The sequence below is a fragment of the Rattus norvegicus genome, chromosome 1 (assembly GCF_021556685.1).
Source record: "Rattus norvegicus strain SHRSP/BbbUtx chromosome 1, alternate assembly SHRSP_T2T, whole genome shotgun sequence".
Taxonomy (NCBI): domain Eukaryota; kingdom Metazoa; phylum Chordata; class Mammalia; order Rodentia; family Muridae; genus Rattus; species Rattus norvegicus.
This window is the reverse complement of record NC_141534.1, coordinates 199551064-199575333: the sequence shown is the minus strand read 5'-3', so window position 1 is coordinate 199575333 and position 24270 is coordinate 199551064. Positions and strand designations below refer to the sequence as shown.

At 47.2% G+C, this 24270-nt stretch overlaps 1 long non-coding RNA gene across 1 annotated transcript in view; it reads right to left on the bottom strand.

Annotated features, from left to right (window-relative positions):
- The window catches only part of LOC134485183 (uncharacterized), a 43845-nt gene extending 20778 nt beyond the window's left edge, over positions 1-23067 (bottom strand). Inside the window, exons 1-3 of the long non-coding RNA XR_015647574.1 lie at positions 22888-23067; positions 22171-22361; positions 21918-22004 (exon numbers count right to left, since the gene is read on the bottom strand). This is a non-coding gene — a long non-coding RNA (uncharacterized LOC134485183). The remainder of the gene's footprint in view (positions 1-21917; positions 22005-22170; positions 22362-22887) is intronic.
- Positions 23068-24270: the final 1203 nt, after the last annotated feature.

Here is a 24270-nt window from a genome sequence, read left to right as displayed (position 1 = left end):
TATGGCATTGTTTGGTGACAGCCGCAATCGCAGGCTTGTCTCGGAAACTTTGCATCAATTCTAACATACAAGAAAGGGAGGGTGGGTCTGCTTTTGGCAGCTAGATAAATACTTTATGAATTCCTGACTGATTCCTTCATCAGAGGCTCGGTGGCAGGCCGGTTCCTCTGAGCCACTGCTGGAATCTGCCGGTTGAGGTTTCGATTTAGGGACTTCACAAGAGAGAGATTCTTGAGGGCATTTTGTAAGGAAGAGAAATCCACACTCCAAGGATTGTGATGTGAAATACAGTGCTTTTGATCAGCTCCCTTGACTGTTTGATCTCTGGGTGGAACAGTCATCCGCCCCCCTTCTGGAGACAAAGATCCAGACCATGAGATGCTTCTGGGAGAACATTCCATAGGCTTCTGAGAGCCATCTGGTGAACCCCAAATGCCCTGCCACCATCTTGGCTGTATGCTGGGTATTAATTATGCTGTTCTGTGCATCTGGGCCTGAACAAGCCACAGGGCAAAGCTAGCTATGAGACTCTACCAGCCCTTACAGAAACACACCTGACCAGGTGAGGCAAGACAGATGGCCCAAGTGGCATGGGGTTGGGGGCTGTGGGAAGCCTGACCGTTGGCTGGCTGCAGTGGGAATCCCAGAGCAGTGTTCATTCCTGTGGGACTGAAACCGGGAGTGGAGCCATCATGGGGGACAGTGTGGAGACCCCTGAGAAAGAGCATCCTGGCAATGCTGGTGGCTCCTAGAAGAGTCAGCACTTCAGGAGCAAGTTGACATCTGGAAGGTGACATATGGAGGGATGTAGACCCAAAACCATACTTCCTGTTGCTCATCTTGTCCCTGGGAACCAAGTGGGCACTGGAGAGAGGGGACTCTTAAGACACAGGCCCAAGCCCCTGCCACCCTCTGACAATGTTTACAGAGGGGTGTTCACTGAGGCCCAGAGGATTGGAATATGTGGTCTGAAGCCTTTCAGGTCTGATTTCATTCTAGTTCTTTCTACGTGTTCAAGAGAGTGAGGATGAGAACTGAGAATGGGAGACAGCATGTGCCAAGGCCCCTTTCCCACAACACAGGCAATGTGTGTGCTTTTTCTGAACACTTCTCTTGCTCCCAACACCCCTCTTCACTTTCTGTTGCTTTGGGCCCTGCTTTCCTCTCTGGCCCCAGGCCTCCCCTTCCTTCCTTATTTGTCATTAGTGGAGGGAGGAACAATTTTCATTAAGGAACAGAAAAGAAAGAAGGAAAGAAAGAAAGAAAGAAAGAAAGAAAGAAAGAGAGAGAGAAAGAGAGAGAGAAGGGGAGGAAGGGAGAAAGAAAGAAAGAAATGAAATGAAAAAGAAAGAGAAGGGAGGAAGAAAGGAAGAAAGAAAGAAAGGAACAAATGAATGAAAGAAAGAAAGAGAAGGGAGGAAGAAAGAGAAGGAAGAAAGGAAGGAAGGAGGGAAGGAAGGAAAGAAGGAAGGAGGGAAGGAAGGAGGGGAGGAAGGGAGGAAGGAGGGAAGGAAGGAGGGGAGGAAGGAAGGAAGGAGGGAAGGAAGGGGGCTCTGCAACTGTTGTAGCAGCTTCTTGCTTCCAGGCCTCATCTCCTCAGCAACTGTCCCCTTGTCCCCAGCCTGGCAGCACTGCTGCCACAGGCTTGCCTTCTATTGTGTCTCATCTCAAGCGTGCATCCCAGGATGGGTGACTCCGAGTTATGCCCATTGGTTGCATCCCCGCCAGTGTCTTCTTTGGAAGCTGTAGCCAGGTGCCATCAGATCTCAGGTCACTTACATGGGGAACTCAGCTCAGGGACAGAAGATTCCTTGGCCAGGTAAATTTCCTTTTGGTCTGAGAACCCCTACACTCCTCAAGAGAAAAAGCAAGCCTGGAGGAAACCATAGCAGAAGAGTGCCCAACTAGCTGGTCATGGAGTAGCCCTCAAAGTCTGTTGGAGGAGTGGTTCTTTCTTTCCCCGACCTAGGAAAAGGCATTGGCTTGGTGGGCTTGGCTTGTGGGTCTACCCAACTTCAGTGACCTTCTCTGCCATTGTGATCCTGGTACTCCTACTGATAGTAAGGCAGCAGCAGTAGGGTGTAGGACATTCTGTTACAACCCCAAGTCTGGATGGAGGACAGGGATGTGGGTGCTGAACATGTGAATTAAACAATCACATTAACATGTTCTTTCAGAAGTTAATTGTTTTTTAAAAAAATTGGTAATTTTATCTGTGTGCATGCCTGTGTGTGTGTGTATGAGTTTGTGTGTGTGTGTGTGTGTGTGTGTGTGTGTGTGTGTGTGTGTGTGTGAGTGATGTGGTATGTTTGGTATGATTCGGTGTGTGTATGTGGTGTGGTGTATGTGTTGTGTGCTGTCAGTATAGATGTTAGAAGAACTCTAAAAAGGGTATCTAACCAAATTTGAGGTTGCAAAACTGTAGAAGGCATGTCATCAATGCACACATGCTGCAATGTTCCTGTCCTTGGAGTCATTTATTGAACATGTAACTCGGAGGTTAGGAGGGGAATGTATCTTACTGTTGTTATGGTTTGGTTTGCTTTTCTATTTTGAGGAAGGGTCTTACTCTACAGCTCAGACTGGTCTAGAACTCTCTAGAGTTTAGTAGTGTAGCTTTGGCCTCAAATTCATTGTTGCAATCCTTCCTGTTTCAGCCTTGCAGGGACTGGGGCTACTCATGCCCTCCTGAAGTTAGCATAGTGTGTTGAAGCTGAGGTGATTCAAGACCTACCTAGTCCAACCCAGTCATCGGTGCGAGCCAGTGAACATGGGAGGGGTCAGCCAGGGACATCGAGTGGCGTGTTCTTAGAAGGCCCTGTAGTGAAAGCGGAGGATAATCTATGCAAGGTTCAAGTAGCTTTTAAACAGCCAGTTTTTCTTGTACAGTGACTGGGTTTCCATAAAATGGAGACGAGACCTGCACGTTTGGCTCGGTTTAGAGAGGATGGTGCTGTAAAGTTAATGCACTGAGCAATCTATGACACTTTGGCATTAAATTCAACACGGGACATAAAGAATTGGACCTGCTTCTCTAAGCCCTGGCAGTCGGCAGGGAGACTGGGCAATTTCTGCTGATGAAAATCATCCCGGTGAGCAGAAAAGAGCTGGGAGTGGGCGGTGATGGGGGTAAGGGTCCGGGGCAAGAAGAGAGGGAGGGAATGGCTGGAGGCTATTGTGTTGAAGGATTTGTGTTATAAGCACCAGTGTGCTGGGGCTCTGGAAAACCAACCCAGGAGGGAGAAAGAAAAGGAAGAAGTGAAAAGAAATCTGAGGCAGTGGCAAAGACTGCTGTATAGGGTGAAGAGAGAAGAGGCTAGTAGACCATCTCAGAGGGCATGGTGGTCCTTGCCCACACGAGCATTTATAAGTGAGAAGGAACGGGCAGGGGACTGAAATCTGCACAGCCAGAGACACCTCAGGCCAGTGGTCAGGGGCTTTCTTTAGAAGTCAAATGATTGCCCAGCATTTTCAAAGAGAAATGATTAAGTCATCTGAGTCATCAGATAGGTGGTCAGATCCTTCAGGCTTCCTATCTCCACTCTCTGCCCTTCAAGATGACCAGTGAGTGGGAGCCAAGAGTAGCAACATGCACAAGAAGATGAAGACTTGAGACACCCAATTCAGGGTCAAGCGACAGATAGTTTATGAGCAAGAGGGAGATGTCACTGACCTTGTCTACCCTAAGTGTGTGAGCAGTGGTGTGTTGCTTGCAGGATGGACAGGGTGATCCCAGCATAAAAGCCCTGCTGTACTTGTTCCTGAGGAAGCCAAGGAGTGGCTGATGCTACTCCCTGGATTCCTGTGTAGATGGCCTCTTCCTTCCCAAGACTCAGACCCAGCACCAGAAATGACAAAGGAGATCTGAGGATGTGGGAGACAGCAGATGTTGGTCCCAGCTCATCACAGCTATGAGCTATAATGGACTTGTCAATTCCTAGCATCACCGTTGCTGCTTGAGACCTTCAGCAATACTGTCTTCCTGTCAAAGAACAGGACTCGGGAACAGTAGACACAAAGCAGTGCCCTTAGCATGCCTTTATGCAGAGATTAAAGCTGAGAAGACTTGGGAAAGACTGCAAGCTAGATAAGACAAGGACTCACTGGATTCTGGGGACATACATAACCTGTTTGTCCTCGCCAAACATGAATTTTCTCATCTGTGATATGGAAACATTGGCATTGACTTCTCAGAAAAGATTATAGGAAATATTATGCCAGTCATTGGAACAATGGAAAGCACATGGCAGGGACCAGGAAGGGGAATGTGGCAGGTTCTAGACCTGGTACTGCATGCTGTTCTGGAATACCACCCTTCCTTCATGCCATGGAACCTGTCTGCCTCCCTTGAGCCTGGGCAGGACTTTGAGACTGTCTCCATGCATTGCATGTGCCAGAAGGAATCCTGTATGACTTCTAAGGTGAACTGGTAAAAGATGGCTTTCTGTCCTGGCTCTTCTAAGACCTGTCCCACTTTAGTACCCCTGAGCTGAAATGAAGAAATCGACAACCAGAAGCCACCACAAACTAGAGGTGAGGTAAGGGCGAAGCACACACAGAGGAGATGCCTGATGAACCAGGGCTAATCTACCTCCCACCATGGAGTCTCCCCAGCAGCAGGCAGTGAGCTTCTAGAGGATTCTAGTCCCCAACTTTCCTTCCAGCCACCCCTGCCTTTGTCCCACAGAGCACAAGAGAGTTTCGTCCTAGTACAGGTTGCTCTAGTGAATGCATCCTTCTTATAAGTATCTGGGATGGGGGTGGGGAGGGTTATTGGCTTGCAGCTCAATGGCAGAGCTTTTTGCTCAGGATGCATGAGATCCTGCGTTCCATCACACCACAGGGGGAGGGGCATGGGTGTGGGACACAAATGGAAAGAAAAAATTAAAAGCTCAATGACTGAGCCCCGCCACACCATGCTCATCTTTACACCTTCACTTATGGTTTGCTTGGATTTTCCCTCACTTTTAATTTTTTAAAGAAAAGTTAAAATTAGCTCTAGAGGCAGAGGAAGCACAATGGAAGCTCTGGGAAAGGAGCTTCCATGAGGTTTCTGGGAATATCAGGACAGTTCCTCCTGCAAAGAAGGCAGCCATCTTTGTCATTGCAACAGAAGACTGAGTGTGTGTATATATATATATATTTTTTTTAAAGTACCTTGGGGTGTTATCTGAGGGAGATACCACAAAAAATACTAGAAAGTTTGATTACAAGTTCAGGAACCATTTCTGAGAGGCGGGGGTAGGGGGGAGAAAGTCAAGGGTCAGGCAACCATCTGCTCTGTTCTTGACTTCCAGCAAGGAAGCCCTACCCACGATAACAACAGGTAGCTGCATGGCAAACCTTAGCCAGAGAATGATGACCAGTAGGCTAAATACAGTTTCTGTCTGGGCTGGGATGTAAATAAAGTTTTATTAGAACAAGTATTTGTTTGCATATTAGCTCTGGCTGCTTTTGTACTTCATTGGTGGATTTCAAAAGCAGGAACAAGAGACTTTATGGCCCCACTGCCTAGAATACATGCTTCCTGTCTCTAACAGGAGTTCATGACCTGCCTTTAGCTGTCAAAGGTAAAATACTGAAACAAAGATCTCAACTCAGAAAGATCCTCAGGGGCAGAATGTGTGCCACCACATGCCTACATCTTTAGTCATTGGATGTTCGCTGGCCCCTAACTGCATAGCAGACTCCCAGTTCTACCTTGAGAACAAAAGCTAAGCACACAATCCCTTTCCATAAGAGACGGCGTGGTACAAAAAAAAGGACTATGCAGCCATGAAATTGGAGGATAGAATGTGTCAAACCACATGGAGGCATGGGGGTTGGGAGTTTGGTATCCTAGAAAGAGGCAGCCAATCCCACCAAGGAGGAGGCAGGGAAGACTCCTGAGAAATGATGGACTTTGACCCTTGAGGTTCTGTGTACAGAAGTGGCCATGATGGGCTATCTGTGAGGAATAAGGGCCAGCCTGTGTTACACACGGGGACCTCTAGCTGTGCATGCCAATGTCCTTCTCACATTAGTGGGTTTCATCTTGGATCACCTTTCAGGTGAGGAAAGAAATAGTTGGGAGATAAAATATATAGATGACAGGGCACCAGCACCTGCCTCGTCATTCTTAGGTGAGCTGCAGGTGATGGATGCCCTGGAAATCTCTCTATGAAAAATCATCGGGGTACAAAGTCCACCAAACAAGCAGACCTTTGTCAACGGGGCTGGCACCTGGGTGCAGGAGGGCACAGTTATCTCAACTATGGCTGGACGCAGCAGGCTTGAACTTGAGGGCATCCACCCCCTTTGCCTCTACAGTGCGTACCTTGGTAAAATTGCACACACACACACACACACACACACACACACACACACACACACACACATTTCCTAAGTCAGAAGTGTAGAATTTTATTGCTGTTTTCATGGTTGTTAGTTATATGTTGTTAATAATGTTATATATTACATAATATTAGAAAACATGTGATATTATATATAATACAATATTATATAATAAAAGTATTTGGTGTTAATAACAGTATAGACATATTTCATGAAAACAACCTGAACTCCAAGCCCTTCTCCTTCTACAGTCCTGCTTATGTAACCAGCCAGTTATCATCCCTCTACGCCTAAAGGACTAGTTTGGGTCTCTGTCGTGTAAAAGGACATTTTAAGGGGAAGTGGTGGGGCTCTGCGCTCTGAGCATCAACCTTGAGCCAGATTCAGTTTCTTGCTTTTGAAGATCTCTGCACCCCTTTGCAACCTTCTGCTGAGAGCCTAGTTTTCCTGTATCCGGTGATGCATGGGGCTGGAGTGCAGTTCAATGGGAGATGTGTGCATTGAATGTAGAAGATCTGGAACATATAGATAACACACACACACACACACACACACAAGGCCAACATACCTAGTGGCCACATGGCCATTCAACCCCACATAGTGCCTCACTCTGCCCTGAGGTCCTTAGTGACATGGTGCAGCAGTAAGGCCTCTGACATAAGAGGGCCCAGTTTCTTCTTTGCAAAAGGGAAAGCTGGACACCTCCTGCCTTCCTGCAAGGTCTAGGAAAAATCTTTAGAGAAGATCTTCTGGTCTTTCTTATGATAAACCCTTTCAGTGACCCTCTGCAGAACAAGCCAGAGGACACTGACCAAAGGAGTAGAGGCTATTGTAAAACCTAACAGCAGACCCTGGAGGTGAGTGTTGACTTCTGAGAAACCCAGACCCCTACAGTTGCTCTGTCAAGCACTGTGTAGTCAGGTCAAGGGTCTATAGATGGCAGTCTCCTGCTATCTTCCAGCTAAGGAAATCCACATCTATACCTCTCACAAAAAGGAACAGGCAAGAAAAGTAGCAGAAGGCAGACAATTCCAAACTCACCTTCAGAAGTCATGTAAGTCTCCCAGAGACCCACACAGCCGGCTACTCAGAATGTTTGGTCTTGAAAACCAAAAGTATTTTTCTGAAGTATTTATTTACAAATCATGTTCCACCAATGGAACACTATCCCACAAGTATTCAAGGTAACGAGAAAAAAAATGTTGCCTAAATGTTTAATCCATGTAAGCAACTGAATTATCTTTGAGATTCTCCTCCAACAAGCTCACCCCCAACTGCGTCCCTCGTCAGGGGTGTCTTCCAATGCTGCTCAGATGTGGAACTCACAGCAAGAGAATGGGAGCATTTTCCTTGGGGTGTTGTGTCCTGATCTTAATATATTCCAGTTGGTCTTTGATGCCCATTCTGGGGAGCCTGGTCCACCTGCTTAGCCTTGACGTTCAAAGGTCTGTGTTAGACTTTGCGTTTACTGGTCATCAGTGACGCTCTAATTGAAACCAAGAAAGACTGTGTTAACTCTCATTTGACCTTGAATTTGAGCCATTGAAATGGTCATTGTCGGGTAAAAATGCTTGGTCTGTTTTCAAAGATTTGACTCACACGCCAGGGCCAGTGGCAGGTACTGGGGACAGAAACAAGCACCTGATTGCCTTTATAGGGACACCCAGAGAAGAACAGTCAGGTGATCAGGCTATTCTCACACAGGGGACAGGTGCTATATCAAAGACAGAAGAAATTGCTTGCAGGCATGAAGTAGAAGTGCTGAGATGTGTGTGAGGTAGGGAAACGGGCGGGGTGGAGTGTGGGGACTGAGACACTTGGGCTGCTAAGGGGAGTGCACAGCAGAGAAGTGTAGGCACACTTGGTATTCCAATGTATTAGGAAGTGTCTAAGGTGCTCAGATTTGGCAAGGAGGAAATAGCAAGTATGGACGAAGCCGGATGTGGGAGGAGAGTAGAGAAACAGCAGATGGAGAGGGAGCAAGACCCCAGATGTGATGGAGAGGAGCTGCTATGTCCCAAGCAAACCAGCAGCCACTCAGCGCTCTCAACCTGACAAAGGGTACAACCAGACTGACCATCTAGACATAGAATCCATGTTGCTAGTATAGACAAGCAATGAAGTCCAGTAAGAAGTGGGGCAGGGAAACCAGCTGAGGTGAGGAGAGATATAGTCAATGGTGCTGAGGACAGAGCTGAACAGTTCCATCCATTGGTTTGAGTTTGGGTACTTTTGAGATGAAATCTCAGGATTCAATAGTTGATTCGATATGAAAGAGGAGAGAGAAGGCACCTGTCACACGTGCTCGCTGCTCACTCAGACAGAGGAACCGGGGGAAGGAGACACAGTAGAAAGGCAAGCTCTCACACGTGGACTGTTGGTATGCTGTGTCTGGAGTCATCCATGAGGCCTGTGCAGGTAGCAGATTTGTATACAGATTTGATGCTCCATGGGGAGGTCCCCACACCAGTCGTGGTCTTGGATAAAGCCATATCATTTCACTTGGCCTCATTTTACATGGGTACATGAGATTTGACCTCAGTAAGCTTGTTTAGTTTGTGCCTTACTAACCAAGCTATCTCCCTGGCCCCAAGATCAAACTTTGATATAAACAGAGCTGCTCATGACAAATCAGGACAGGGAGCTCAGAGCCGGAAGGGTGAAGCTGTTGTGGATGTGATGCAGAACTTGGTGCCCAAAATTTAACATGCAAAGAGCTGTAAGCTCAAAATTCTCAGGCTTACCGCAATTCTGCTAAGGAGTGCTTCAGGAACATGTGAGAGGGTCAACCCCTAACCACTTGGATGGGTCAAAGGAACACGTCTGGAGAAGATAACGACAGTGACATTGGAGGCTCTTCTAGATCTCAGTACACGGAGACTTAGAAATCACAAAGAATTCATTCTTTTTTATCTTAGCCCAAATATCCTGAATGACCAAAGCAATAATTTGGCATTCTTATATCTAGTGAAATATTCCCCACAGGAAGCATCTATGGTGGAAACTTTGGGCAGGCAAGTTAAATGTACAAAATTCATCTGTGAAAACAAAATTGATTCTGTAAGGGAGAAATAAATTCAGTCCGTGTGTTAGTTTAATATTAAAAGCAACCACAGGACACTTGCATAAAAGACTATGGTCCCTTGCAGTCAGATATGGGGATGTCTGCTCATTGACGGAGCTGTAGCCAAAAGATTCAGGCCAGGACAGTCACTGCCTGCACATCTTCATTATGTGCCCTCAGTGCCTCTATTAGGGACGTTACAGCAACCAAATAATATCTGACAAGAGCAGGCAAGGAGAGGAAGAAGAATTTATTTTGGCTGATGGTAGGAGGCTAACATCCACGGGGGTGGGGTCTGGGGAGGGAATCCTGGCAGGAGCAGCTCACAGATTTGGCTGCAGGACTGGAAGGCTGCTTCCTCACATCTCCACCGAGCAAAACCACAAGGGACAGGAAGTGAGGCAAGCTATAAAACTTTAAGGCCCACCCCCTGGTTACCCACTTCCTCTAACTAGACCCATTTCTTTTTATTCTAGTCTTCTCAAGCAGTAAGTGTTACCATCCAGGGACCAAGAATTCAAACACAGCTCACATTCAGAGCATGGAAATGCCTCCATTAGAGCACTCAGCCCAGAACAGTACATCTGGCTTTAAGTAGCCGCTCAGTCTGTTCTTCTGGTGCACAGCATGGTTCCTACGGACAGAACCATAGTCGCTGCCTATTGGTGGATACTTTCCTCTCTACACTGAGTCCTATGCCCTTTTGTAGTTCTTGAGCACCATTGTTTAAGCCAAAGCTTGATCTTGAGACTGGGGAGATGGCTCGGTTAGTAAAGGGCTTGCTGCACAACCAGGAAGACCTGAGTTCAGACTCCCCCACTCATACACACACACACACACACACACACACACACACACACACACACACACGAGAGAACACTTGCTCTCGGGTTCTCTCAGAGTCATTCTTTGGAAATGACTTCAGGACACCATCCCTAAAATAATCGTAGGAAAACCAAGACGGCGTAAGCAGGCCAAGAATGGAGGAGGAAGAACCTCATCACTCTCAGAGTCAGGAGCACAAGAGAAAGAACATCTCAAGCAGCTGCTGATCTGGGATTCACTGGCTCATGTGCTGCTCTTCTGATAAGCTGCAAAATCTAAAACTCCTTATTAAATGTCAGATAAATCGGCTTGCCTGGGGCGAAGCCTCTGAACGGATGGCGAGTGCCGCAGTCCGGTTCTCTGTAATTGATGAGCTCTGAATAAGCAGAACCAATCCAGGCTGATTGCGGATGAAATGACTCCAGCCAGCAAAGTTCAAACAAGAAATATGTGAACTTTAAAGTACTTGAACACAAATCAAGACAGTGAGTTTTTATAAAAATCTTTACTAGCTCAAACTGCTGAAGCTCAGGATGACCTTTATTCTTTGGGGTGAGAAGCTGGTGGGACAGAGATTTCACTCACCATATATCAGATCGAGCCATGGGAGAAGAGCAGGAAGGGGAACCTGACACTGTCCCCACTCCAGGCCTTGTCACAGAGTACCTACAGGGACCTGGGAAGTGATAATTCTGTGGAAACAGAACCCCCTCCCTCCATTGTTCCACCTGAGTGGACCTTGTGCTTTTCGCAGGGGGTTGGATGGGGCTTCCCGTACGCTCCTTGGACAATGGACTGAGACACTTGGCTATATACCGAGCTTCTCGTCAATGCTCAGATGTAGTGGTCTCCAAGACAATACTAGTTAAACTCAGTGAATAGGCATCAATGGCCCTGCCGATCATAGGACAATGGCGAGTGTAAATCTATCTCCTGAGACTGATGTGATCCATCAGTCCTGACAGGAAGTATCCCAACATCCTTTTACCATATAAGGTAATGGAGAGTTCTGGAGGTCTGTGGCTATGGAAGGATAGAGGTGAGTTTGTTAGGACTCCTGATGGACACATTCTTCCACCCCAAGTGTGTCCCTTTGTGATAGCCAGGTGGGCATCATATGTAGTCTTACTCTACATGGGGGCTTCCTTACTACATTTCACTGTCACTGCCAGGTGACAGAGCTAAAGGTCCAAACCAACCCTGAGGCCATCTATCTCCAATGCTCAAGAGTCTAGCCATTATGCAAGTGCTACGTCTGTCTAAGGAATGTGGGCATCTGAGGAGAGGCAGGGATACTGAACTAAGGCAGAGTGATCTGAAGTTGATAGGTTTGTGTTGGGAAGACCTAGTAGTGCTGCTACGCTGGAGCCTGTGGTACAAAAAGTTCAAATGCGTGATGTAAAGGAGGACACTGAGCCGGAGATCATTTAATCATTCATTCATTCACTCATTCATCATTCATCATTCATCTAACCTTCACCAAACATTGACGTAGTTCAGGGGATTCCAATGGACACTAGGAACAGACATTGCTGTGAACCAAAGTTTCCAGTTCATGGGTTTGGGCATAAACTTAAGTCAAGTAGGATAACTTTCTAGCATTGTCTAGATACTCGATTCTGATCTCATGGCTGCCAATCAATGCCCAAACTACATATCTTAAAGTCCAGATTCCAGCCAGGCATGGCACAAAGTATGTCTGTACTTCTAGCACTTGGGAGACTGAGGCAGGAGGATATTGAGTTTGGGGCCAGCTTGGGCTACCCATTGGGACCCCATTTCAAAAGAATAAAAAGTGGAAAGATTTAACAGGAATGGAGGGACGGAAGAGAGGAAAAGGAGGAATAGGGGAAGTTAATCAAAGCTACATGTGTATACTAAAATGGCCAGAAGAAGTCCTGCTACCTTGTAAGCTAATTAAAATAATAAAAAATCAAATGATAAAATTTAAAAGTAGTACCATCAAAATCTAAATATAGATAGATACTACTTGGCTTTCAAATAAGAAACAGATTATTTCTTTAGTACAAATTGTATTACAAATGATGGAGTAGACATTCTTATACTGATAATTTTTTTCTTTGTGTTAACTGAGTGTCAGATCTAACTAGGTATCTTGTATTTTTATTTGAAAACCATAAAGTTCCACTTTAAACCCGAGTGAGCTTTTTTACCGTTAACTGTTTTACAGAAGAGCCTACAAAAGGGCCATGGGAAGGACACCCACAGAGCAGGAGAGACATTGAGCGGCCAACAGCCAAGGCTCCAGGACCCAGCCCAAGACTCTTTCTGCTCTACAGGGCCACCTTCTGTGAACCCAATGGAAGAGGTCTAGAGAAGTTCCCAATTAAACCACTTGGTTTCCTATTTGCCATAGGTAAAATGAAACATGGTGGTCCTGCAGGCAATACACCATCTTTAATCCTGGTGGGAAAAAGAATTCCCCAGGATTCAGGCTACTCTGGCCCTAGAATCAAAGGCCACAGTCACGGTAGGAAGCAGGTAAGCCCCAGGACTCTCCCCGCCCCACCCCCAGTGCACAATCGTAGCAGGTGTGTGGCAGCATTTGGTGAAATGCTTCACAGAAAATCAAAAAGTAATATCGCCACAGCTTAGGGGAAATCCCATTTCCTTTGCAGAGCAGCCTCTTGGGAGATGGTAGCTTGTGTCAAGGTGCCTTTATCTGAATACATTCCATTTGGGAAGGAGCAGGAAGAAGGCCCAGCCTCCTCAGGTAACTCAATCAGGTTCTTTGGCATTCACAGGGATATCTGTTACCATGAGCCTCTCAGGGCAGCAAGGGGATTAGCGAAAGGATCACCTGCCACTTACTGAGTGTCACCCAGAAAGAAATGGCCTGCCGACCAGCCCTGCTCAATCGGGTCCTGGTGGGCTGCTCTCCAAAGGAAGAGTGACAGCAGATGTCCTAAGCATGTCTTAAACTGTCCCTCATATCAGGGACAGGGACTTAGCACAGAGAGACTGCAATGTCAACAGTGGCCACTGCAGGAATTTCTGACAAGTGGCTCTTTGTTAAATGACCAGTGGTTGCTGGGCATGGACAGGGAGGCTCCAGGCCCTCTTAAATGGCTCCCAAAGCCTTTATCTGAGGACTTGGGATGGGGCACAGTAATGGAGCTCTTGTCTAGCACGAGATGCTCTGCATTCAATTGTAAAAAAAATGTTTAATTAAATTAAAATGTCCAGCTCTGTCAAGCGGTGGTGGCACACGCTCTCAGGAAGCAAAGGCAACAGATCTCTGTGAGATCGGGGCCAGTCTGATCTATAGCATGAGTTCCAGGACAGCCAGGGCCACACAGAGAAACCCTTGTTAAAAAAAAAAACAAAAACAAAAACAAAAAACAATAAGTAAATAAAAAATGTCCAGCGTCCATGAGTATTAGTTTGGGGCAAAAATGATCTGCACATTCTAGCTTTGCATCACCTTTGACAACAGCAGAAACCAACATCAGGCCGCCTTCTGAACCTGGGCATCCGTGCCAGATCCACACTCTCCTCACAAATGGCACAGCATTTGTGGGAGCCAAGAGGCTAGTGCTGTAGGATCTTGGGGGAAACCTACAACTGCCCCTTAGCTAACCCAGCACGGTCTGTCATTACATTCTAAAGATGTATCTTTACACCCACTGATAAGCAAGGAAACTTCTCTGTGCAACGAATGGTGACCATTACAAACAAACACAACCTTAGAGCCCAGCCCAGTGGATACACCTACACTACCACTCTTGCACCTAAGGTTCAGGGATCATTTTGGAAGAAGGCCCTGAGAGATTATGAGAGCCTGAGAAGCAAGAAGATCGCCGTGAATTTTTGTCTCCTAGAAATGTCAGGAACCTACAGCCGTATCTCATCAACATGGGGGACTAAACATGACCTGAACAAACAGCGCCAATGGTAATATGGAAGGGGGAAAGGCCACAGGACTCAACCCCAGACACAGAACTATAGGCAGCTGCGGGAGCTGAGAGCAAGAGAAATAGTCTTCCCCAGGCGAGAGCACACTGGTTATTCAATACCAATATGTCAGCTCTGAAAATGTAAACGTGTAAGTTGTAAGTAACATTTTACAGATTGTATTTATATATTCAGGAAAACACACACACACACACACACACACACACACACATGAACGCACGCACACATGCACAAATTAAAGATAAAGAGGCCATGGGTTTGAAAGAGAACTAGAGAGAGAGGTTGGGTACATGGGAGGGTTTGGAGAAAGGAAAGAAAAAATTGATATAGTTATATCATAACCTCAAAATATGTTTTTTTTTAAATAAGTGAAGCAGAATACTAGTGAGCCTTAATTCCCAGGTAACACTCCTGCTGTCAACAAAAGGAAGAGAGGGGACTTCTACCCCTGAATCTGACACCACCCACAGCTGCACTGGACTGCCTTGGACCCTCTCTCCCAATGTCCCACAGCACTCTGTGTTACTGGGTCAGAACCTCAGCATGAAGACCCCACCGGGACCTCTTCCCACACACATGGTCCTCATTCAGAAGGAACAGTGGAGGTTCCCTGGGCCTGCTGCCACACTGCACCCTACCTTCCTGTGTGCAAACCCCCCCCCCTCCTCTCATGTGAAGATCTTCTCCAGCCCATCTATGTCTCTCCCAATTCCTCCATGGAGATGGCTCCTCTCCACATCACCCCCAGATCTCTAGAGCAAGGCTTTGAACCTCCATGATAGGGCTGGTCAAACTCTACTTCACTCCAATGTTACCTGTGGCCAGGGAAGCCACAGACTTCATAGAATCATGGCTTCCACTATTCTCCGGTGGGTATGGGTAAGTGTGGGAAGGGTAAAGACATGGAATTATGGAGACTCTATACACAGGATCTTGGGATTACTTTTAACCAACAGTGTATAGACCATGTTGGTGGGCACCTCAAAAGTGACTCTGTCCCTGAGGTTTGGACACTACTCCCAAAAAAGTAGACACTCAGTGGCCACAGCCAAGAAGGTATGTCTTCAAGGGTGATAGTGACTTCACAGTATGAGCCATGGTGAAACTTAGCCTACACCTTGTGAATAACAGTCACCTTAGTCCAGGAGAAAGAACTGCGTCCAGGGTGTCTTATAAGCAAAGAGGACACAGATTCTCAGGGCATTTTCAGCCAAAATACATCTCCTGAGTACTTTTTATATGCCAGACACTGAGGGGAAGACATAAGCAATGGAGCCGTTACTCAGGATCCCTTGACAGACCCGGGGAAAATGTGATCCTGGGGGTCAGCAGGATTAGCAGAACCTTCACGCTCTTTTCTAGCCTCTAGGCTAGGATATGTGACCCTGCAGCTGCCAAAAGACCATCTGGGGACAGGAGAGGCATAAAGATAACTTGGCAACTTGTCTGATTGCTTGCCCAGCTTAAGTCCCCTCTACTACTTAGTTTTGCATTACTGTGACAAAATGCCAGAGACAATAAACTTAAAGGGAAAAAAAGGTTTATTTTGGCGGTTTTCAGAGGTTTTTCATCCACAGTCACTTGGCTCTGTTATTTGGAGCCTATAGTTGTGCAAGACATGTCAGGAATACATGGCAGAAGAGGCCTGTTTACCTCTTAGAAACCAGAAAGTAGAAAGAAGCAATGATCAGAGTCACAATGGCTCCTTCAAGGGCATATCCTAACCTCACTTCCCTCTACTAAGCTGTACTTCCTAAAGGTGTCACCATCCCATAAAATACTGTCACTGGTAGAGACCAAGACTTAGCCTATGAGCCTTGAGGGACATTTCAGATCCAAGCCATATTACCCCTACCTTGGAGGACATTTCTAATCCACATCACAGAACACACACACACACACACACACACACACACACACATACACACACACACACACACACCTTTGGTGGCCATCTTTCTTCTCAGGTTGGCATTTTCAGAGAAAGTTGAACCTGAAAGTGGCAAGGCGCAGGGGTCACTGGGAGATCCTTGCAGTCAGATGCCATGGACACAAAGCACATGCAGGAGACTAAACTTGAGGCAGACCCAGGTCTCAGAATAGCCCAGCCCTTTAAATGGCTTCTCTGAGGTTTGGGACAGCTACCAAGAAGCCCAGTAGCCATAGCATCCAAATGGCCCAGGTGTTAGGCTGGTGTCCAGAAAGGACTCTAAGTAGTTATCTGAATGAAACTGCCAAAAGTGATAGGAAAGTATTGTCTTAGATCATTAGTGGCGACACTGGTGCTCTCAGGCCACCACACCTCTGCAGAGGTGACATCCCTGAGGCTCTTAGTTTAGTGGCATGTGAACTGAAATGATGCTCAGTGACTCAGAGTCCCCAGTCACTCAATCCTATCACTTTCTTGCTGGCCTTTGATTGGGAAGGTTACCTTACTGGAAGGAGTGGCTGGTTTGATGGGTTAGCCAAAATCTTCCATAGCTGTCACCATTACTGCCTATGAAGCCTACTGAGGACAGAGCATGTTCAAGCAGCCCTAGGGTCTCCCAAGCCTGACCCTCTTGGTAAATGAACCCTTGGCCTTCTCCCCACTGCCACGGAGAGCATCTCCTCTTGTCCTAGACACTACCCCCCATCCTCTTCTTCCCTCTGGACAGGTAACTGTGGAGCCTGGTCTGTGCCGAATATGAGAAGATCTTTTCTTTATCCTTAAAGGGAAATCCTGTCAAAATATGACGTGTTGCCCAAGTTAAGGTTGAGCCTGGATCCTGACTTCCTAGGGTACCATCTGCTTGGAGGTGCTGATCAGGAGAACCCTGCATCCTGATTCCTCTCCCACTGCCCAACAGGTCTCTCACTGATGGCCATGTTTCAGACATGAACATCACCTTAGGTGTAAGCCATTAACTCTACTGACTTCTAAATGATGGCTCCAGAAGCATTGGAATTCCCTGGCTTTCCATGAAGTCTGCGTCTCAAGGTATTTAGATTCTTCTTTCTCAGGAGCCTCAGACCCTGAAGTTCTGGGATGTCCTGTGATCAGATTAAAGCCAGTTATTGGCCAGCTCAGGCCTGTGCTCTTAACGGTTCAGTGACTTTTCCAGCCCCATCTGACACTGTGCCCAGGAAGCCTGAGTTATGGCATCTTCCAAAGGACATTTTACAGACTGGCTATCCGCCATGAGAGAAAGATGCTTTCCAGTCCCAAGCCTTGGTCTGACCAATAACAAGAGCCTCTGGGTGCTAGTGGTCCCTGCTGGGAATACCGAATCATCATAGCTAAGCCTGTCTGGAACAGTTTTCAATGACAGATGTCCAAATCCACCAGAATCACTAGGCCTCGATACACACAGCCAAGGCCACTCCATAACTCTTTACATCTGTAGCTCCTCTCTCTCCTCCCTGCCTTCCAAACCAGTCATCTGGCCAAGCACCCAGTTTTTCATGTTGCCTGGAAAGCAACAGGAAGCAGAAAATCCCCAACTTTCTTCATCTGTTGCGTCTCATTCCCTTCTCTCCCATTGGTTCCGGTGCCAACAGGAACTGTCGCAGCCTTCTCGGTTCCACTGAGGACTCCAAGCCCTCCTTTTCTTCCTCTTCCCTTTCCCTCCTTCAACTTCTCTCAAGTTTTCCTTTTTTCTTCTACCGTATACAGGTAATTGTGAGCCGGAGGGAAAGCCCTGGAGTATTCAGTTCCAAGCACTCCGCAGCAGTTCTCAGGAGGGCACAAAGGATCGAGGTGAATGTCACATTGAGTACGCTCCAGCTGCACCTGCTGCTGCCCCGGCCCCTCCGGTTCATCGGGGGGTCACCAGGCGCTCGCAGATTCTCGGATGGCAAGGAGTGCTACTATGTTTTCAGTTCACAGTGAGATTAAATCTACAACGTTTGACCCGTCTAATTTATTTTGTGGCTGACAGAGCAAGGAGAGCCCATAAGAAGCCCTGGATTCATTCTCCCCTCAAACAAAACACCATGGAATCTGAAGGAAGCCGTCGCACCTGGGTGCTTCATTCTGGGCCCAGACACGCAAACGGATGTGTAAGGATCATCAGAAAACAGGGCATAGGCCACGGTCCAGCAGCCCTGGAGTTGGTGCCCTACCCCTTGAACTACAGACTTGAGTTGATTCCCAAGGGCAGCGTGTTGGCCTGTTTGGGCTTGAGCGTTAACTCAGTCCACTGACCTAATGTTGACCTGATGCAAAGTCAGACTGATCATTCTAATTTGGGTGACTACTGTTCCTTTTGTTCCTATATCATCTTCCTACCTTGTGGCCAAGCCACCTCATCACCATCAGTCAAAGCTATCCTGCCTCCTCTTTCCCATCCCGCCCCTCCCTCCCAGGTAAGAAAGTGCTTGAAAATGGTATCGATTTTTTTTTTAATTAAGCTGCAGTTTATTCTTCTCAACTGAACAGCTCCAAGAGACACAGGCTTGGTCCTGAAATCATAGATTGGACCTCAACAAATAGGTACTGGCATGTACAGGCTGAGCTGGGGGCCTGGATGTAGGCCATGACCCCTTAGACATCCTGAAACTTACCTTGGAGGTCAGAGTAAAGCTTTGGTAACAGGGAGACCAAAGAGTCTGGTACTAAACGAGCAAGGGGGGCTAGGCTGGAAGGTGGGGAACAGCATAACCTTTAGGTCAAGCAGGGTTTCTGGGTCCTGGGATCACTGCACAGATGTGTGGAGCATGAGTGTGTTCAGACAGCTGCAGAGACTTCTACAGGCAATGGAAAGGCAGAAAGAGTAGCCATCATGAGTCCCATAGAGAAAGGCAGTGAAGGAGCCATGTCTACTTCTAAAGGTCACCTGTGAGTCCCTTCAACAACTGTGACATAAGAAGAGTCATAATGAGGTCTGATGGGCCATGGACACTGACCTCTCCAACAGGAGGCTGGGGAGGAGCTCCTGCCAGTGGATGGGGACCAATAGATGTTGGGTGAGGTGTAGAAGGGAGAAGAGGCCTGCCACAATGTGGTAAGGGATGCGAATCACTTGGAGATACACCTCAGTTCCTGTGGGCAGAGGTCAGGGTGGCTCAAGACAAAATCGAAGAGGTGGGGCTTCAGTGAAGTCCAGGAAGGGCAGGACAGTGTGTGTCATTAGAAGAAGAGGGTGACAGAGTAGACAACGAGAACTCCTAGGCTTTGCTGAAAATTGGCAGAGTCACTTTATGTTGATTTAGTCAACCTCCTGGGCAACCAGATGAAGCAGAATTGCTTTGTCCTGCATCTCACAGACAAGGCTAGAAGGCTAAAAGAGGTGGAAGCATTCACTCACAGTAACATAGTAAAACTGTGGAGGTCTTGGAGTGGGCATGGTGGTGTGGCTTACCCCTGTATCCAAGAGCCAAAAGCCAGAGAATCATAGGCTCAAGACAAGCCTGGGCTACAGCAAGAACTATGAATCGGTGAGTCAATCTTTACAAAGCAATGGAGGCGAATTCTATATTTATTCCTGATTCTAGGCCCTGGGTTCTCAAATACCTCCAGACCATCCAAGTACATATTCCAAACATGAATTCAGAGTTGGGAACTTATATCTGTGGTATCCTTCCCCTGTGCACTGTGTCCCCAGGAATAGACCTGTCAGGCATAGAAGTGGCTGAATCAGACCCTTCTCAGCCCTAGCCTCAGGGTTCCAGGCTCATGCACAGGCACTCTGAGAACACTGTGGATAACATGAGCTACAGCCCATGAACTGGTGCTCTGCTGAGATGCATGTTTCCCCTGAGACCCACACGTGAATCTCAGCCCAGGCTGGGGAGCACCGTGTATTAATTATAGCACATGATTATGACATTCCACTCAGGGGCAGCCTGGAAATGAAGGCCACCACGTTCTGTCCCCAAGGCCATTCCTCAGGCTCATATTTTTCACCTGAAGTCATGTCTAAGGGATGAAATTAAAGGCAGATCAGCCTATGCACTGGTTGGCATTCAGCAGTAGAGAGGCCCTGCTATTACTGGCCCATCTTTAAAATGCTGATCTGTGAACTAGAAGACAGAACAAGAGCCCAGAAGCAGCCAACCCAGGGATGTCCTTGGAACTGCATGCTCTAAAGACAGTCTGGACACACACACAAACACACACACACACACACACACACACACACAAACACACACACGGGGGGGAGAGAGAGAGAGATACACAGAGATATGTACACAGAAACACACACAGAGAGAGAGACAGACAGACAGAGACAGATGTGTGTGTATACACACACACACACACACACACACACACACATACACACACCAGAACATCCTCACTAAGGATTTGCACAGACATTCCTTAGATCACTTATTCCTAGTCAGTCAAAGAGTAAGAACAACCCAGACTGCTCATCAACTGATGAGGAGATAATCAAAATGGAGAAGGTATCAATAATCCACAATGAATGGTCACTTGGCAACAGACAGGCACAATGTGCCAACCAGCCAGAATGAGAATGAACTATGGAAACGATATTCTCTGTGGAAGCAGCCAGAAACCCAAGACTACACATCATGGAATTTCATTTACATGGAATATAGAAAATGAACGAGTCCATAGAGACAGGAGGGGTTTCACTTCTGTTTACCATGAACTGGAAAGAGAGAGGATACAAAGTATCCAGCAAATTAGAAAGGTTTCTTTTGGGCTGACAGAAATGTTCTAGAATATTCTTTTTTAATTCTCAGAATTGTATACTTTTAAATAATCATACCTGGGGCTAGGCCCTAGCCCCACTAGATGGCCTTTCACATGGTTAGGCCTGGCCCTGTCTTTTCATGTTCTGAGGCTTCTGGATCCTTTGAGGTCAATCAGAATTTGTGTCTGGGCTTTGTCCAGAGGGGAAACAAATTTAGGACTGGATTAGAAGGAGGGACTGTGCCTGTTTGGGTGGCACCTAACAGTGCCTGGCAACCATGGCATTTGTGAAAATGCTCATCTCCAGGGCTTATTCACAATCTGCTGTTTGGAGGCAAAGGACAGCTGAGAGCTTCCAGGCGGGTATCCTACAACCTGCCGTAACCTGGCAGATGCTTCTGGCTAGAGGTCCTTAGCCCACATAGTAAAAAAAATGTTCTATGAGATTTGGAAAAACCTCTGACTCTTCTGTAAGTCCTGACTTGAAAGGAATCCAGTTTCTTCCCATGTGTCTACCTCCCCAAAGAGGGAGGAGGGAAAGAAGAAAGGTAGGAAGGGGGAACAGGAAGGAAGAGAGGGGGAAGGAAGGGAGGCAAGGAAGAACGGCAGAAAAGAAAGGAGGACCATTCAGGAAAAGTAAGACCTTCCTGCCCACTTCTCCCCTTCATACAGACACTCAAATCCATCTCCCTACAAAGCAGCTGTCACCCAGACCACTTCAGAGAGGTGGAGCCCAGGGCTATGAATTCTAGCAACTGCTCTGAAGCTGTGTGAAGTACAAGTCCAGGAAAGAAGACCCAGGAAGTCAGGGATGCAGGTCTGTGGCCCCATACCTTTCCCTTTTATCAGATGCACTGACCAAGAGGCCAGCATAGCAGGGTCAGGACCAACACACTGAACTTCTGAATTAGCGGAGATTAAGAGGCTCAGAAAGGACTGGTTTTCTAGTAAAAGAGAGTTCAAGATCCTAACTAGAAGAGAAAAGAAAGGACGATCGCTCATTCCTCCCATTTTCAGGTTGTGAACTGACACCCTCTGGCCTTATTTGCTTTGATGGTGTGTTTTCCCAGCACTTGGCTTTGATGTCATTAGAAAGACGAATGGAATGCAGCCACTTACCTTGTATTCATGATAAAACGACAAACCTGTAGAATGTACGAGGTCCATTTGCCCAAAGCTTCGTGCTCCCAGTTATGGGCTGTAGACCTGTGAATGGACAGAATTAAGGGGAGAGTTTATATTGATGGCCATTGAAACAGCCCGAGCACACTCTACACAGGTCATAATGGCGGCCACCTAGGAAATGCCCTTGCTTTGAATCATCTCCTTCACCATCCCACCAAAAGAGAATTCTTCCTCTCCTATGACTCACCATGTCTCTTTTGTGCTGCTCAAAATCCTTCAGGACCAGCGTTAGGAGAAATCAATATCAATCAATCTTTTTTTCTTTCTTCTTCAGTGATGCTCTCACGTAGCACAGGCTGCTCTTGAGCTCCCAACTCCCTATGTAGCTGAAGGTGACCTTGAACTCCTGATTCCCGTGCTTCCATTCTTTGTGTGCCTCTGTACTTCAAAAACACCAGAACTATTTCTGAAGTGGGGCGGGGGGGGGCAGGGAATTCGTGAATCCTCACAAAATCATGTGAAGTATACTGACATGTTTCTCCTAAGTCTATTCCATTCACAGTCCCAGATCCCTAAAGTCTCAGCCAGCTACACCTGCTCTCCCGCCATGAGCAAATCAAGATAGAAGGCTGTGGGTGAATGAATGCAGACATTTTGGCTTCTTCAAAGAAACCTCCAGCCTAGGCTGGGACTTTGAAGCCCCTAGAAGGAGCTGTGAAGAGCGAGTTCTGAGCACTGAGCTAAGTGTTCTTCACTTTTGCCAGTGGGACAAAAATGCCTGATATGAGGCTTAAACAGTTTACTTCAGCTCATGTTTTCAGAGGTGCAATCCATGATCACACGGCCACATGGCCCATAGCACCTGTCCAGGTAGAACATCATGGCAGGACGTTCACAGTGAAGCAGAGCCACTCAGCCCTCAGAGGATAGATACAGAGAGAGAATGTCCCCTTCAAAGACATACCTCAGTGACTACTTCCTCCAACCACACCCCACCTCTGAGCGTCTACCACCTCTCAATAATGCCACCGTTAAATCATGAATCTGTCAATGGAATCCGTTGATGTTAGCGTCCTCGTGATCCTAAAGCTCCACCGGCTGGAGTTCTCAGTGTGGAAGCCCTTTGACGGAATGCTTCCTTCCCAAGTCACAACCATAGCAAGGGGTAATTCATGTAAATCTGCCCCAGTTCTTGGTAAACAACCGGGTGGAAGAGACAGGTGGTGTGGAGGATGGGCAGGTCACGACTGTGAAATGGAACAAAATGACTGTGGCAGGCTGGAAATCGCAGAGCCTAAGGGAAAGGTAAGAGGCTGTCTGTGGAAAGGAGGCTGTGAGTCTGAATGTGGAACGACGTCCTGTGAGAGCCAGGTGGGGAGAAGAGAACACCTTCACACAAAGACGCTGTGAGCTAAGTAGCACTTAGGAGCCTTGAAACAAAAACTGTGCTGGGAAAACCATCTGACTGTGGAGATGTCCAGCCTTATCAAGTGAAAGAAGTGACTAGTTCTCCAACCGGGGTGGGGGTGAAGAACGGGGCTGGGGCGCTCAACAGTGTGGGGGAAGGAGTTCCCACTGTCACATCCCAGCCCTGACCCACATCGCGGAAGGCCAGGGTGTTCCCTGAAACAGACATCAGGACTCATGGAAGGCACTGCCCCATGTTACCCCGATGGATGCCAAGGCCACAGTGCCAGGCACTACTCTCAGTATGTCATCTGTACTGTCTCATTCACCATGGCCCAAGAAGGGTTTTATTGTTCTTACGTCCACTTTGCATGTGAGGAAATAAAGGTCAGAGAGGAGAGTTAACCAGGTCCAGGTGGTCCCGCCCACAAATGGTAGAGCCAGGATCCAAACTCAGAGGGCCCAGTGCTGACCTCCTCTTAACAAGCAGTTGAATCAATACTTATTGGTGTGATGGTTAACCAATGATCCTTCTTTCTCTCTCTATTGATCCGAAAGCTCTTCATTAGGGTGTGACCTCCATGTTGACCCCTTGCTGACAACCCTAGATGAAGCAGGCACTCATTCAAGAGGAAACCTAGGGCCTGTTCTATCCAGCATCTCAGGTTGTCACTTGGAGGGTAGAAGGCAGTCTTTCCGTTTTCATCTTTGCACCTCCAGGGGGGAAGCATCCAATTGTAGCAGCACCCTGAGCAACAAACACAATGCTGAAAGATCTTGGGAGACACTGCACCTTGGACACACGCAGACCTTGCCCAAACAGCACGCCCTGCTTTGCATCCTGCCGTTAAACTGTCACAGTAAGAGATAAATAAAAGTCCCAGTGTGCTGTTTGGCAATTAGCAATTATCTCTCGGGCTCTTTGGTAGCCACACACGGC